Source organism: Cibotium barometz, chromosome 12 (genome assembly GCF_041138505.1).
Source record: "Cibotium barometz isolate CiBa-2024 chromosome 12, ASM4113850v1, whole genome shotgun sequence".
Taxonomy (NCBI): Eukaryota; Viridiplantae; Streptophyta; class Polypodiopsida; order Cyatheales; family Cibotiaceae; genus Cibotium; species Cibotium barometz.
The window spans coordinates 38735861-38750078 of NC_141057.1; positions in this window are offsets into that span (position 1 = coordinate 38735861).

The following is a 14218-nucleotide window of genomic DNA, read 5'->3' on the forward strand; positions in this document are numbered from 1 at the left end:
GGATGCTCAGCAAATGGATGAGTGGTTTGGTTGTAGTTCGAGTCTGGCAGGTTGCCCAGAGGAAGGGTTGGAAGCCAGTGATGTGGGCAGCAGATTGGGTGACCATGAGATGGGAGTTGATGATGAGATGAGTGTTATCTCGGTATATGATTATGAGTGGGGTTCAGATGTGTTAGAGGGGAGTAAAGGTGAGGAATGGTTGTTTCCCTCACAAGGATATGTGAGCTGGTCTGGAGGAGGAAGTGTGACAGTGGATGGTGATGAGGCCATATATGGTGAGCCAAGGGGGTTGCTGAAAGCAGATTATGGCAGGGTGCTTCAATAATTATCTGTTGGAGGGGAATGCCTGAAGGACTGGAAGGAAGATGCACCGAGGTTTTTGTTTGATCCAGGGGGATAAGTGGTTTCTGATTGTGCAGCTGCTGGACATAAATGTCTCAGCAGAAAAAGGGGGTTGCTAAATATGTGTGGCTAAAAATAGAGGCTGATAATGTGTACATACATGTGCATGGCGTGTGTGAAGTTTTGCTTTTGAAGGCGTTGCCAGGTGTTCAGCATGGATCGGTTTGGTGTTGAGCTTGTTGCAGGCTTGTCTGGTGAAAGGTCAGATGGGGTTGATATCAACCATTTGGCAGCTCTTGGTGTGCGTCTCCAAGAATGAAGCGGGCATCGAAAGGTTGTATGTGAAGTGTGTATGAAGGCATGGGCATTAAAGACAAGTGGGGCCCTTGTTGCCTTGAGAGTGAAGGTGTGTAGAGCATGGGAAAGCAACTATTGATGTGGCCAATATTGCCTCTGTTGGTGTGAAAAAGAAGGTATGGGGGGTGGCTATCTTTAGGCATTAGAAGAATAAAATAAAAAGAAGTGGGTGGCCAGCTGGCAAAGCAGCGTGGAGCTTGGAATGGCCGCCAGCGCACGTCCTCCAGAAGCTTGGCGAATGCTGTAAGCGTGTAAAGCTGGCGAAGACAAAAGCAAGGGAGGTCGCCTTGTTGAGGGGATCTCTCGGACGCAAACAAGCAGAGGAGAGGCTCTCAAGTGCAGAAAAAGAGAGAGATCACAAGGAGGCAGCTTTGAAGTTGGTGGCATGGCTGCTGCAGGTGCGAGAGGAAAGGCCGTGGTGTAGAGTAACTGGAGCGCAGCTGAGGGCGCCGTTTTGTGAGAGGGGAGAGCTGGTACTGGGAGGTCGTCACGAGGCAAGGTGGCTGGTAGGGTTGGTGACCTTGTAGAGAGAGATGCTACGATAGGGGGTTGCTGAAGCTGGTGGCTAGTTGCGACAGACAGAGGGTGGTTAAGGCGTGCAGGTCAGCGTGGCTGGTAACCACTACAGACCAAGAGGTGTTAGCTGTAGCTGCGGGCAACGACTGGAGAGCGCCGACTGTCTGATGTGGAGTGGTGCTGACGTAGAAGGTTGTCGCCTCTGAGGAAAGGTGGTGGCACTGGCGAAGGCAGAATAATGGAATGGCTTTAATTGGTTTGACGCTAGCAGTAGCTGAAGCAAGCGAAGGAGAGTACTAGAGCTGAAAGCGCAAGATGGAAGCTTGAAGCTGGGAGCAGACAGAGTGCAAGGAGTGAACCGCCTAGGTGCTGGTGTAAGGAAGGGTCTGCAGAGAAGCTAGAGAAGTGTGGTTGCTGCCGTGTGGAGGCAAGCTGCTGGGCAGAGGTGTGAAGACAGCCAGCGTAGGTGACTGATTCTATGCTTGGGGAGTGGCAGTGAGCTGGTGGAGCAGCAGAGAGATCTTCAGGTGAGGTGCAGTGCAGAGAACGAGAAGGGCTGCTGCAGAGAAGCAAGGAGCGAAGGGATCTGGAGCGACCAGGAGCTGGAGCAGGCTGATTGCGAGCGGTGCTTGGTGTAGCTGGTGTCTGGGATATCTTGGGATATCCGATTCTGTAAAGGTCAAGGTTTTTTCTGAAATATGAGTCTTGTTCATGCGCTTTGGTCTGGTGTTCTGGTGTGTTTGCATGCGTGTGTGGAAGTGTGGCATGCTATGAGGGCGTAGACAGCTCTACCGCTTCCGTGCCATCAACGGCCACACACAGAGAACCCAAGGACACACCTCTAGGCCAATTTTTTGATCTTTTGCTACCTTCTGCTTTTTGATCCACCCAAATCCACCCACACTGTGTTGTCTTCTACAAATTGAAAAAAGCTACACGAACTCTAGCTTGCATATTCCACGATGAAAGAAACATGCAGGGGAGACCACTCAACTACAGTCGACGCTCCCATTTGTCTTTGGTGATCTCTAGTCACTCTGCGAGACTGGAGAGTCCCTCACAAAAAATAAAATCTTCATCCTTGAACCCCATCACTACCTTGCCCTCTTTCTGGAACCCTATGCCGCCCGGTTCTTACGTTGGCCCATGCACCTTCTTTTCTCGTCCTTGCGCACCTTTGAAAATTCACCCGCCGATAGCCACATGTCTTTCCTGCCAAACCTATGATCCATCATATACACATTTTTCATATCTATACATGATGTTCTGGAGGGGCTCATTTTTCTCCTCACATATAGCCAATCCCCCTAGAGTGAAAACATTCATGTTTTCACTGGTTTACTTTCTACTCCACATTGGTGGGGCTGCACCAAACGATGTGTGGGTGATGGCCTCTACTACACCACCTGTGCGCAGGTACACAAGAAGAAAACACTATGGGATAAGAACTTTTTACCTTCTAAACTGATTCTAACTCAAAATCAGTTCCATAGTTATCATATTGGCACACCACCTCTCCTCTAAATCCAAGCCCCTGGTCTATCAATAGCTCCAATGGCATGCCAAATCTAGTATATATGTCTTCAAATACAAATTTGGCCACCTCTTTACATTCTTCACACATTTTCAGCCCATCTGGTCAGATAGTCTCATCCAATCAATATGTAGGTCTTGCCCTAGCGATAGGTCTGGTCAGATAGTCTCATCCAATCAATATGTAGGTCTTGCCCTAGCGATAGTGGACAGAGGACCAATTTCATCCAATCCCCATTTCTCCAAAGCCCCATATGATACAATACTCTTTCTCAACTCATATTGCAAAACCCTCCTGCCTTGTTTCTGAAGGATTCACAGTCCTACACTAGTGATACACATCCCTTCTTGCAGGAGGCCATAATGGCAAAGATCTCCTCCCTGTTTGGAATTCTCCTCAAAATCAAGTCCTTGCCCTTCAAATACAATTGATCATTAAAAAAAATGTATTGTAAAGCTTTCCTTATAAAACCATATTTTTGCCTTAAAAATCTTTAATTTTTTGTAAATTTTCTCTTCCAACATAGGTGGGATGGGAACAGTGATAGCATATACATCCAAGTTTTTGCCCAACCCTTCCTTTGCTAATGCATCTACAGCTTGATTCTGCTCTCTCTTCACAATATACTTCTTGGAACTTGGGTAGCATCCTCTTTATTTAAAAATTTCATTCCTTTAATTTAGGATTCTTTGCTTTCCAAACAGCTTGCAGCTATCTAATGACTAATAAATTGTCCCCTTTGTTAATCAACCTTCTCATTCCCTTCTTGATACATTGTTGAAAACCATACTCCAAAGTAGCATACTCAGCATCATTGCTAGTCTGCACCTGCAATTTAATTGCATCTTTAAATACTTCCTTGCTTTCTGGGTCCAACAAGACTATACCTCCACTGGCCACTCCTGAGCTTTTCTTCAAAGCCCCATCAAAAAATAGAGTGAAAGCATTTGACAACCCTGTTTCAGGATCCTTCCATCTGAGCACCTTCTTCTTTGCCACTGTCTCTTCCTTCAACACCACTAGATTATGCCTGTATGTCAGAATGTCAGCTAGTGTAGCCCTAGTGTTGTCCTCCACCACATGCAAGTAAACTGGAACTCCTGTAGTTCAATCAACCATGTGGACAATATTTTAGAATGAATGTCAAATTGGATCACATGAGGAAGTAGTGAATAGTGGGTAAGAATAGTAAAGGGCTTTGGGAGTAGGTAGGATCTAAACTTTCTCAGAGCAAACACTATAGCCATCATCACCTGTTTTGCCTCAGAATATGTTCTCTCCCCTTGAGTCTTTGTTCTGGTGACAAAATATAGAAGCCTCATATACTACTGTTCCTTCCCCTGCTACAACAGTACTTCCCCCACAGCATCCTTGCCCACACTAGGGTTTACAAAAAATTATCTGCTCTAGTAGGTTGGACTTCTTCCCCATCATCCTCTGAACTGAACTCCTCTATTTTTGAATCCTCTATAGACCTAGTCTCTTCATCTTCCTCTTCTGATGTACTACTCTTTGGAATTAACTCCCTTCCTTCTTTATCCATGTCATAACTGACTTGTCTTCTCAATGGCTGGTCCAAACCCAAAATTAGATGTCCTCTCCACCAGTCCTACTCTGCCCTCACATGGAAATCAGCCATGGCCTTCCAAGAGTCAATGGGTATGCCTCAGACTTTGATAGCATCACATGAACATCTAATTCTACTTCAAATACCAAAATATTTACATGCAACTTCTTTACAATTCCCAAACATCTGACTTTAGCACTATTTGTCATTCTGACTCTAAATTTTGATGGACTCTAACCTTGAGCCTTAAGGCCTCCATTGTCTACACTGGGTCATTACACAAACTTGTGTACCATGAATCATAACAAAAATAATAACCCAAAAGGTTATGCTCCTCAACAACACAATGTCCATCATATGATTTCCAACAAGAATAACTAGTTACATGGTCAGCCTTACAAAGGAGGTTATGGCAAAATTTTCCAGAATTTTGTGGTAAAGAAAGTTTGTTCTTATCTTATTCCAAAAGAGTAATTCCCACCTTTTTTACATCTAAAAGAAATATTCTAATTACTCCATGTATATATTCACCTATGAATATGCATGGATAACACTGATATTAATTATTAAATTTGATTTTTATGCATAGAAAAATGCATAAAGGAATTTTTTTTAATTACAAAAGTGTTATTCTCTTTAAAATTGATTTTTATGCATAGAAAGATGCATAAAGGATTTTTTTAATTACAAAAGTGTTATTCTCATTAAAATTGATTTCTATGCATAGAAAGATGCATAAAGGAAATTTTTTTATTACAAAAGTGTTATTCTCATTTTAATTTATTTCTATTATTAGATAAAACAATTTTTTTAATTACAAAAGTGTTATTCTCATTAAAATTGATTTCTATGCATAGAAAGATGCATAAAGGAATTTTTTTTATTACAAAAGTGTTATTCTCATTAAAATTGATTTCTATGCATAGAAAGATGCATAAAGGAATTTTTTTAATTAAAAGTGTTATTCTCATTAAAATTGATTTCTATGCATAGAGAGATGCATAAAGGAAATTTTTTTATTACAAAAGTGTTAATATCTCATTAAAATTTATTTCTATGCATAGAAAGATGCATAAAGGAATTTTTTTATTATAAAAGTGTTATTCTTATAAAATTTGATTTTTATGCATAAATAGATGAATAAAGAAATTCTTTTTATTTTAAAAGTGTTATTCCTATTAAATTTGATTTTATGCATAAAAAGATTTTTTTAATAAAAAGTGTTATTCCCACTGAAGTTTATTTTTATGCATAAATAGATGCATAAAGAATTTTTATATCAAAATTAGAATTCTCTTAAATTCTATGTTTAAATTCTATGAGTATTTGATAAATGAATACTTAAATACACTAAGAGAGAAATTTCTATCGTTTTATATTCATACAGATTATAAAAAAAGAATTCAGGAAATCTATCGAGATCAAAATATTCAGATAAATGATTAATCTATTCCTCATTGTTGGAATTCGAAACTAATTTAGAAATCAGTTAAGTGAATATTCAAAGAAAGAAATTCAGTAAAATAGTAACTGAATTATCAAACCTTTTCGAGAAAGATAGATCAGGAAAAATCTTATCCGACGACTCGAACCTTGAATCAGACTATGACTAAGACCAATCTCTTTTGTCAGTTTTGAGGAAAGGTGTGACCAGTTTAGAAAAATACACTCAAAACTCTCGCCAAATCTGAAACTAAGTTTGAGACCCTTCAAATTGATCTGTGAATCAAGGTTATAGAATTCAAGGAATTCTGGTATGAAATTCAAAATTTCGATCAAGAAGTTTTGGGGATATTGATTCAAGAAATACTCCTTGTATTCAAAAGAAAATCAAACTGAAAACTTGTATAGAAATGAGATGTGATGTGAATAGATGTGATGAGATGCGATGTGAATTAAATAGATGTGAATGAATGGATGGATATAATGTGATGTGAAAAGATGTGAATAGATGTGATGAGATGTGATGTGAATCAAATAGATGTGAATGAATGGATGGATGTGGATGTGTATGTGAAGAATGGATATGGATGTGTATGTGAAGAATGGATGTGGATGTGTATGTGAAGAATGGATGTGACTGTGTGATATGGATGTGTATGTGAAGAATGGATGTGAATGTGTATGTGAAGAATGGATATGGATGTGTATGTGAAGAATGAATGTGACTGTGTGATATGGATGTGTATGTGAAGAATGGATGTGAATGTGTATGTAAAGAATGGATATGGATGTGTATGTGAAGAATGGATGTGAATGTGTATGTGAAGAATAGATATGGATGTGTACGTGAAGAATGGATGTGAATGTGTATGTGAAGAATGGATGTGTATGTGTATGTGTATGTGAAAGAATGTGATGTGATGTAAAGAGATGTGATGTGACATGAATATATGTGGATGTGAAGTGATAGATATAAATGTATGGATAGATGTGAGTAGTCGTACACATGTGAACGATTGGATGGATGTGGATGAATGAGATGAGATGTGGATAGAAGTGATGTGATATAATGTGGATAGAAGTGATGTGATATGATGTGATATAATGTGGATAGAAGTGATGTGATATAATGTGGATAGAAGTGATGTGATATAATGTGGATAGAATGTATGTGATAGGATGGTTATGAGGATGAATGTGGTGGATATGAATGAATGAATGTAATGGATATGAATGAATGTGATGTGATGGATGTAAATGGATGTGATGTAAATGAATGTGATGGTGGACGTGAATAGATGTGATGTGATGTGAATCGGGATGTGAATGAATGAGATGTGATGTCATGTGAATCGGGATGTGAGTGAATGAGATGTGATGTAAATTAGGATAGATGTTATATGTGATGTGAATGAATATGATATGATGAGATGTGGATATGGGTAGATGCGAGTGGATGAGATCTGATGTGAATAAATGAGAAAAGATGTGATGAGATGGAAAATGATGTGATGAGAATGGGAATACATATGAAATAAATGAGGATTGATGTAGAACAATGTGGAAAGACGAGAGTTCGTTATAGAAACTGTATTTATGACATGTTTTTAAATGACTGTTTTATATCAAAAATGCTGGGGAAGCATTTTGACTGTCTTGTGAATGAGGTCCTGGAGACCTATCTGATAAAGTTGCAACAGCTGACGGCGGAGAGTCAACGGAGGACATCTCACGTAGCAAGGTCGGCCGAGGTCGTGAGACCAGCCTCGGTTCGAGCCTCGGTTCGATTTAAATGGTGAGCTTCTGGTACGGTGGATGAGGGACTAAGGAAGCGGCCTATGAGTGAAGCGCTAGACCTACGAAGGATCCTAGAGGGTGCTTACCATACGGTGCTCGGGCTCTGAGATAACCACACGTACGTCGTGGAAGATATTGGAGAACAAGGAGTAAGAGTTGTTTTCTAAATTCGGGCATGGATATGGTTAATTGACCTTGCTGGTCCTCAACGGATGAGTCCATGGCTCTTTTATATGGATCTGTTGGTTGATGATCTTCGATGGAGATTCCATTTTATATGGATCTTTTATATGGATCTGTTGGTTGATGATCTTCGATGGAGATTCCATTTTGATTTTTATAAGTGAATATATTGCCGGGTACTATAAGCTAGGAACTATTGAAAAGGCCCCTGAGTGGAAAGGTGGTGAGCGTTCTGGTTGCCAATGATGCCATAGGTACACAGATGAAGGAAAAATTAGAAATTAAGAATTAATCGGATTAATTTTGGAGGATTATGATCAGTGATACTATAGTTTCATTAAATGATTGTTTTAAAGACAGCTGAATCTGTGAAAAAAGCAATTTCATATTGGGTGTGTAAGTGGTGTGACTAGTTCTAAGTTTGCATGAATATCCGACTAGGGGGCCTGGGAAATCTTTTCCTTGGTACCCGAGACAAAACCTAACCAAATTCTTAAATGGATCCCATCACTACAGTGGTTGGGCAGTTGGCTAACCCATGGGACTGGATGGGGTAGGCTGGATTGATGGATCCCTAAAATGAGACTCAATTCTGTTATGGTACGATAGATGAAGTAAATCCTGGATAAAAATTGTTCTATGGAAAAGAATCAACGGCTATGCCTCTCAATGAGGAAAAAAGCGTTGGTCTCTATGATCCAAGTGCAAGTCTTTTCCTTGATCTGACTATGATACTTACGGGTTTAGTCAGATCGGTTTAGTTAGCTAAGGCTCTTGACTACGTTAGAGTAAAAATATCCTGGAGGAACCGCCCGTGCTTTCCGGGCGAGGGAAGTTTTTCTAGGTTTTGTTTTGGAAGAATCGAGGGATTAGTCTCTTGTCCGGATATCCGTGGGCGAGGCCCCAAGTGAGGGACCCTGCCCTGCACAAGAAGTGCTACTTCCGCTGCTAGCACCCCAGAATTCGTTGCGCAGAGGGGACATGGATCTTTCACACCCAGAGATGGGGACCATGTTAGATGCTCCTTAGGATGCCATCTATCTTGAGCCTGGGGGAGTTTTGATCACAGCGTGCAGATGAATCCATCTATGCCAACTTAGTGCCCAGACTCCTAAACCCAGTGATAGGCAAATGGAAGAATGGATCTGGGAGATGAAGGAAAACTTCCTCAAGTTTGAGCTGCGAAACACGAACGCCAGTATGGTCAACGACCTTCCACCACATTGGGCTAGCCGAGGTGCTCATGATGATCACCATCGATCTCGACACATTTCTGATCCCTCGGGTCTGGTAGCTTCAATCTTCGACTCCTCCCATCTCATCATCATCATTGTTGGGAGGCGGTTGGGGTTGTTTGGGTGGGGGTGAGGTTGCAAAGGGGTTGGGGGTTGAGGCCATGCTGAAAGGCATCCATCCTCCTCCAGGCTCGCGGTTTGGGTAGGTTGGCTACGATGATGTCGGTGGCGAGGATCTGGAGGTATTAACAGCCCTGGTGGATGGTTTGGGTGAGGTTGGCTTGGAGTTGGATCATTTCGCGATGTAGGTCCGTGATCTGTGTTCAGGCAAAGGTGAGTTTGGGCGGCGCAGAGGATGACATTCTTGGCCTCTGTTTGTGATGGTGAGCTAGATGTCTACGTGCGTGTCCTAGTTCTTCCACCTCCAAGTGACTGGCCTCTTCTCAGCGATCTTGGCTTTGAGTTCCTCAATGTGAGCGAGCATCTCATCCTTATCGTTCTTGTGTCGCTAATCTTTGTAGAACATCTTCATGATGGCGGCCATCCAATCATGCAGCTCGTAGTTCTAGAGAGTCGTGGCATGATCCTTCAGGAGGGCCATGGCCGAATCTTCTTTAGATGTGGTTCCCTGAAGTAGGGCACCATCTCGATCGGTGCCTCCAGGTTTGGCTCTACCAGATCTTGGATAGGCTTCTTGCCCAAGAGTTTCGCATTCTGCGCTTTACATATCGGGCGAGCTCTTATTCCAGTTTGTCCATCTTGGTGTGAGGAGGTCATCATGGGCAGTGAAGGTTGATGCTTTCGGGGGCAAGGGCTGGGTTGGAGCTATAGGGGCACTTAGAGCGGCGGAGTGGAGTGGGGCAAGCATGCAACTCGATGTGCCGAATTGCATGTCGCCTTCATCATCCGAGTCAGCGTCTTCTTTTGGCCAATGGCCAGTTGCTTGCATTGGCCCAGTGAGGATCACGCAAAGCTCGTCCATGAGATAGTCCCAAAGACGGCTTAGCTCATCTTAAAGTGAGTTGGACAAATCGGCCAAGATGCGAGTGTCGATCTAGATGGTATCAGCGGAGGCATTGGTATGGGATTTGAGTTGGGCGTCAAGGAAGGTGATTTGGGTTTTCTCTTTGAAGATTTGGGCTTTGAGGGAGTCAAGGAAACTAGTGAACTAGGTGATGGCTTGGGCTTCGGTTTCTTTAGTTGGGCACCTGCCATCCAATCACAGAGGGCAGTATTCTCCTTCTGGAGGCAATTGACAGTATCTTGTAGGCGGAGCATTTGGGCTTCTGCTTGTGGCAGGTGCCGAACGGATCTTCTCCTTAGAAGCACTAGGCGAGGTACTCACGTCGTACCATTGGGTTGTGGGGACATCAATGGGTGGCTGTTGGCTTGAGGGACGTGCAGTGCTGGAGGCTACCACACAGACTGTGCCGGGGCGACTAGGATGGGTGGCAGAGTAGAGGGTAGCTCCAACAAGATGCGCTGCTTCTTTTCTTTGGAGACCTTGGAGGCCAACACTAGCTTGCGCTTGATCTAGGACACCATGGTGGTGGAACAGGTGTGTCCCATCTTAGTGTCGAGGATGTCAGTCCTCTGGCTGGGTTTCTAGAGTGTTTTGCACTTCTTGAGGTGCACGTGCAGGTGCAAGCGGGGTGGTACTTCCGCTCTTCAGCAGCAATGGGGGGACAGGTTCTACACATGCCTTACGTTGAATGGAAATAGCAATGTGAGCAATCGGCCCATCTTAGTGTGCATGTTGCTCTTCTGAAGGCGGATGGCTTCTTTTTGCATTTTCGTGAAGGAGAGGGTTGCCCAACTGATGTCTTCTCCCTTCTCAACCTTGTGGATCCAACCCATGGCTGCTTTTGAGATATGTTGCATCTTGTTCTGCCCCCTGATGGTTTCCAAGAAAATTCTATAACACAGAATGGAGGTGGGGTTCTTATGATTGCCCAGCTTGTGCTCACCGCTCACATAGTCACCGAAGTGTCTCACCATCATGTAATAATCATTCTTGGCCAAGGCGACTTCTGTGAGGCCAATGAGGGGCAGCTTAGGTGTGTAGCCGCCAAAGTTTCCATGAGCATGGCTTCATCACCACACAAGGTGATTGTAGTGCCGGCTCACAGTTGTGTTTAGCATCAGGGTGCACAGGTACTATGTGCCATGGGATGGTGAGGAAATCTGCCAGGCGGGTGATGCCTAGCCACTGTTGCACTTCAGCGTTCTCAATGATGATGTTGTTGAACGGCTCAAAGGTCACCATAGCTCGAGCAAAGCAGGCGGTGCGTGAGAGAGAAGAGAGAAGAAGGTTGCAGGTGAAGCGAAGGTTTACACAAGTGCAGGGTTGGATTTGTGTGAGCGAGAAGAGGGATTGCATGCAAACAGATAGATACAAGAAAGTTAACTGCAGTTCGTGGTAATCCAAAAATAGTTATCATGCTTCATGTTGTGCATGATTGCCGTGCAGCCGTCGAATAATCATGATGATGGGTATCACATCGCTCGACTTCCTAGGCGAATCTATGATGATTGTTTGGAGAGGTGTGCCCATATTAATGTGATGGATTCCGAGGTAGTGGGTTAGTGGTGCCACCACATATATGAATGGATTAGGTGGCATCGGCCTGTTGTACGGTAACAGCATGCAATAGCTGTGATCCGCTTCTGGAAGCACTCTTCTGTGTGAGTATGCTGTGGAGGAATGTTTCGTCTCGTATAATTTTTCCACAATCCAAAAAGATCCAATCCACTTGATCTTCAGCTTCCAGTCCACCACCAGATTCCAGTCAAGATAGGTAATTTGCCACTGTATGGTTCACGCTCGGGGTGTGCACTATGCTAAGTTTGAATTCTTGCAGGATCAGCACATCCACCTTGCCATCTTTCCTGCCAAGCTCTTCTTATCCACAAGATAAAGCAAGGCAGAATGATCCACATGGAACGTGAACTTTTTGCCAAGTAAATAGTGGCGAAACTTGCCAACAACTGAATAGATCATGCCAAGCGATTTCCTATGTGTGGTGGAGTAATTATGCTCGACATCTAATAGTCATCACCGACTGGCATAGTAAACGAGCCGAAACCACTTTTTGTCGGCCTCCTCTTACATCAGGACACTTCCTATTGCCACATCTGAGGCATGCACAAAAACGTGAAATGGTAATTCCCAATTAGGGGGCTTGAACTGCAAGTGCTTTGAATAGCATCAGCTTGAGGCACCACAATGCAATGTCACATTCCTCCGTCTAGTCGAGGTTGGCTTGCCTCAACTCTGCTGGGTCAATGGTGTTTTGATCTAGGTCATTAGCTGGTTTAATGGGACTGCTACATGGGCAAGATACCAGAGCATTAGACTGTGCCATCTGACTTGTCCCAAAAATCTTCTCATCTCCTTCACACTGGTCAGAATTGAAGCTTTCTGTATTACTTCCACCTTAGCCAGGTCTACTGCAATGCCTTCCAGAGATACAATGTGGCCAAGGAGAATACCGCTTTGGATGGCAAAGGCACATTTAGCAGGATTTAGGCTAAGTCTAGAAACTCGGTAGTTGGCCAAGCACAACTACATGTGCATCAGATGTTGAGATGATTTCCCGAAGACACTAAAATCATCAATGAACACCCGCATAAAGCTTGTCAAAAATTCAGCAAAAATCTCATGAACCATCCGTCGTGGGAGCATTCTTGAGCCTGAAGGTCATGACATTGGATGCAAATGCTCCCCATTCAGGGATAAAGGTCGTCTTCTCTCGATCTTTTGGTGCCATTGGGCTTGGTTGTAGCCATTGAATCCATCCAAGAAGGAGTACATCTCATAGCCAACTCAGCATCTAGCAAGGAATCTGAGATTATGGTGGTATTCAGCTTCATGTAATCCACACAGACTCTCAGCTTTTGATTTTTCTTGGGAACAATCACAATGGGGGACAACCATGTCGCTCGATCAATCAGATATATGAATCCGACGTGTGCAGCAATTTAACCAATTCCTCCTTGACCCTTTTGCCATAATTGGGATTCATCTGGTACCTTTATTGTTAGATAGGGACTGCATCTTCCCTCAGGTTGATCCGATTATGCTAGTAGAAGTGGGGGTCAATCCCTTTCATTTCAGTGTAGCTCCATGCAAAAACACCCTTGAAGGAAGTGAGCAACACCCGAACTTCTTCCCGGGAATGAAGCATCCAACTTGGCACTGACTCTGACCATCTTCGGGTTGGCATCTATTCCCAGATTCATCTCCATACGTTCATCTTCCTTGACCCTTGGATTGCTTGAGGTCCCTATCAAGGGCATTTGGCGGATCAAGCTCACCCCTGACAACTTCATTTTTGTGCTAGGGATTTGGTCGATACCTTTACATTATCCGAACCACATCAGCCTTAAACAGGCTAATCAGATTGGCATTTTGTTGGAGATATTATTCATCGAGGTCTAATCCTTCCAGCATGTTTACTCCCTCAACTACTTTCGGTCAGGAAGGATTCTCCACTTTTTGTGAACTAGCCACGAAAATCCTGACTTTCTTCTTTCCTCGCCGGAGAGATCCTATCCGCATCCTAGTCTTGCTTGATCCTTGCCTTGCCTAAGCCACGGTCTGCTTAGTAGCATCGGGTAGGCAACTTTGATGTCCTCCATTTAGAGCACCACTACTGCAATCTGGAAACTAAATCTAGCGACTTCCAATGTGAGCTCAGCAAATAAATCCGAGTGGCTGCACTCGTCATTTTGATCTGCCATTTTTACGGCAAACAGAGTGGGATCCCATCTGCTAAACCCAAGCATTCTACATGTTGTATCTGGAAAGATGTTGACCCCTGATCTACCATCTAGTAGTACTTTTGCTATGTACACTCTGGCCAACTTGACCTGGATCATTGGGATGGCTTCATCATTAATTGGGGCTTCCCTCGATAGGGTTTTTGTCTTCTCTATCTGCAAGCGGCTACAAGGGTGCCATCTTCTCTTCCTAAAGCATCAATCGGCATAGCACAACTACTCCCTGAAGTTTGGTACCAGTGTGAGGAGCTGTTCCACTGACATATGAATTGGCACCGCTTCAGATCTTCCCACAGATCATACGGCTATGTTTTTGCTTCAGCGATGAGCCTACTTCCGCTTTCCCCTTGCTTCAGTGCCTCCGCACCTCATTCCCCAGCCGCCGTGGTGTCTCCGCACCGTTCTCTTTGGCCTTAGTGTCTCCGCTGTCGAGGGCACTTTACCTTCCTACTCCAGCTTCAT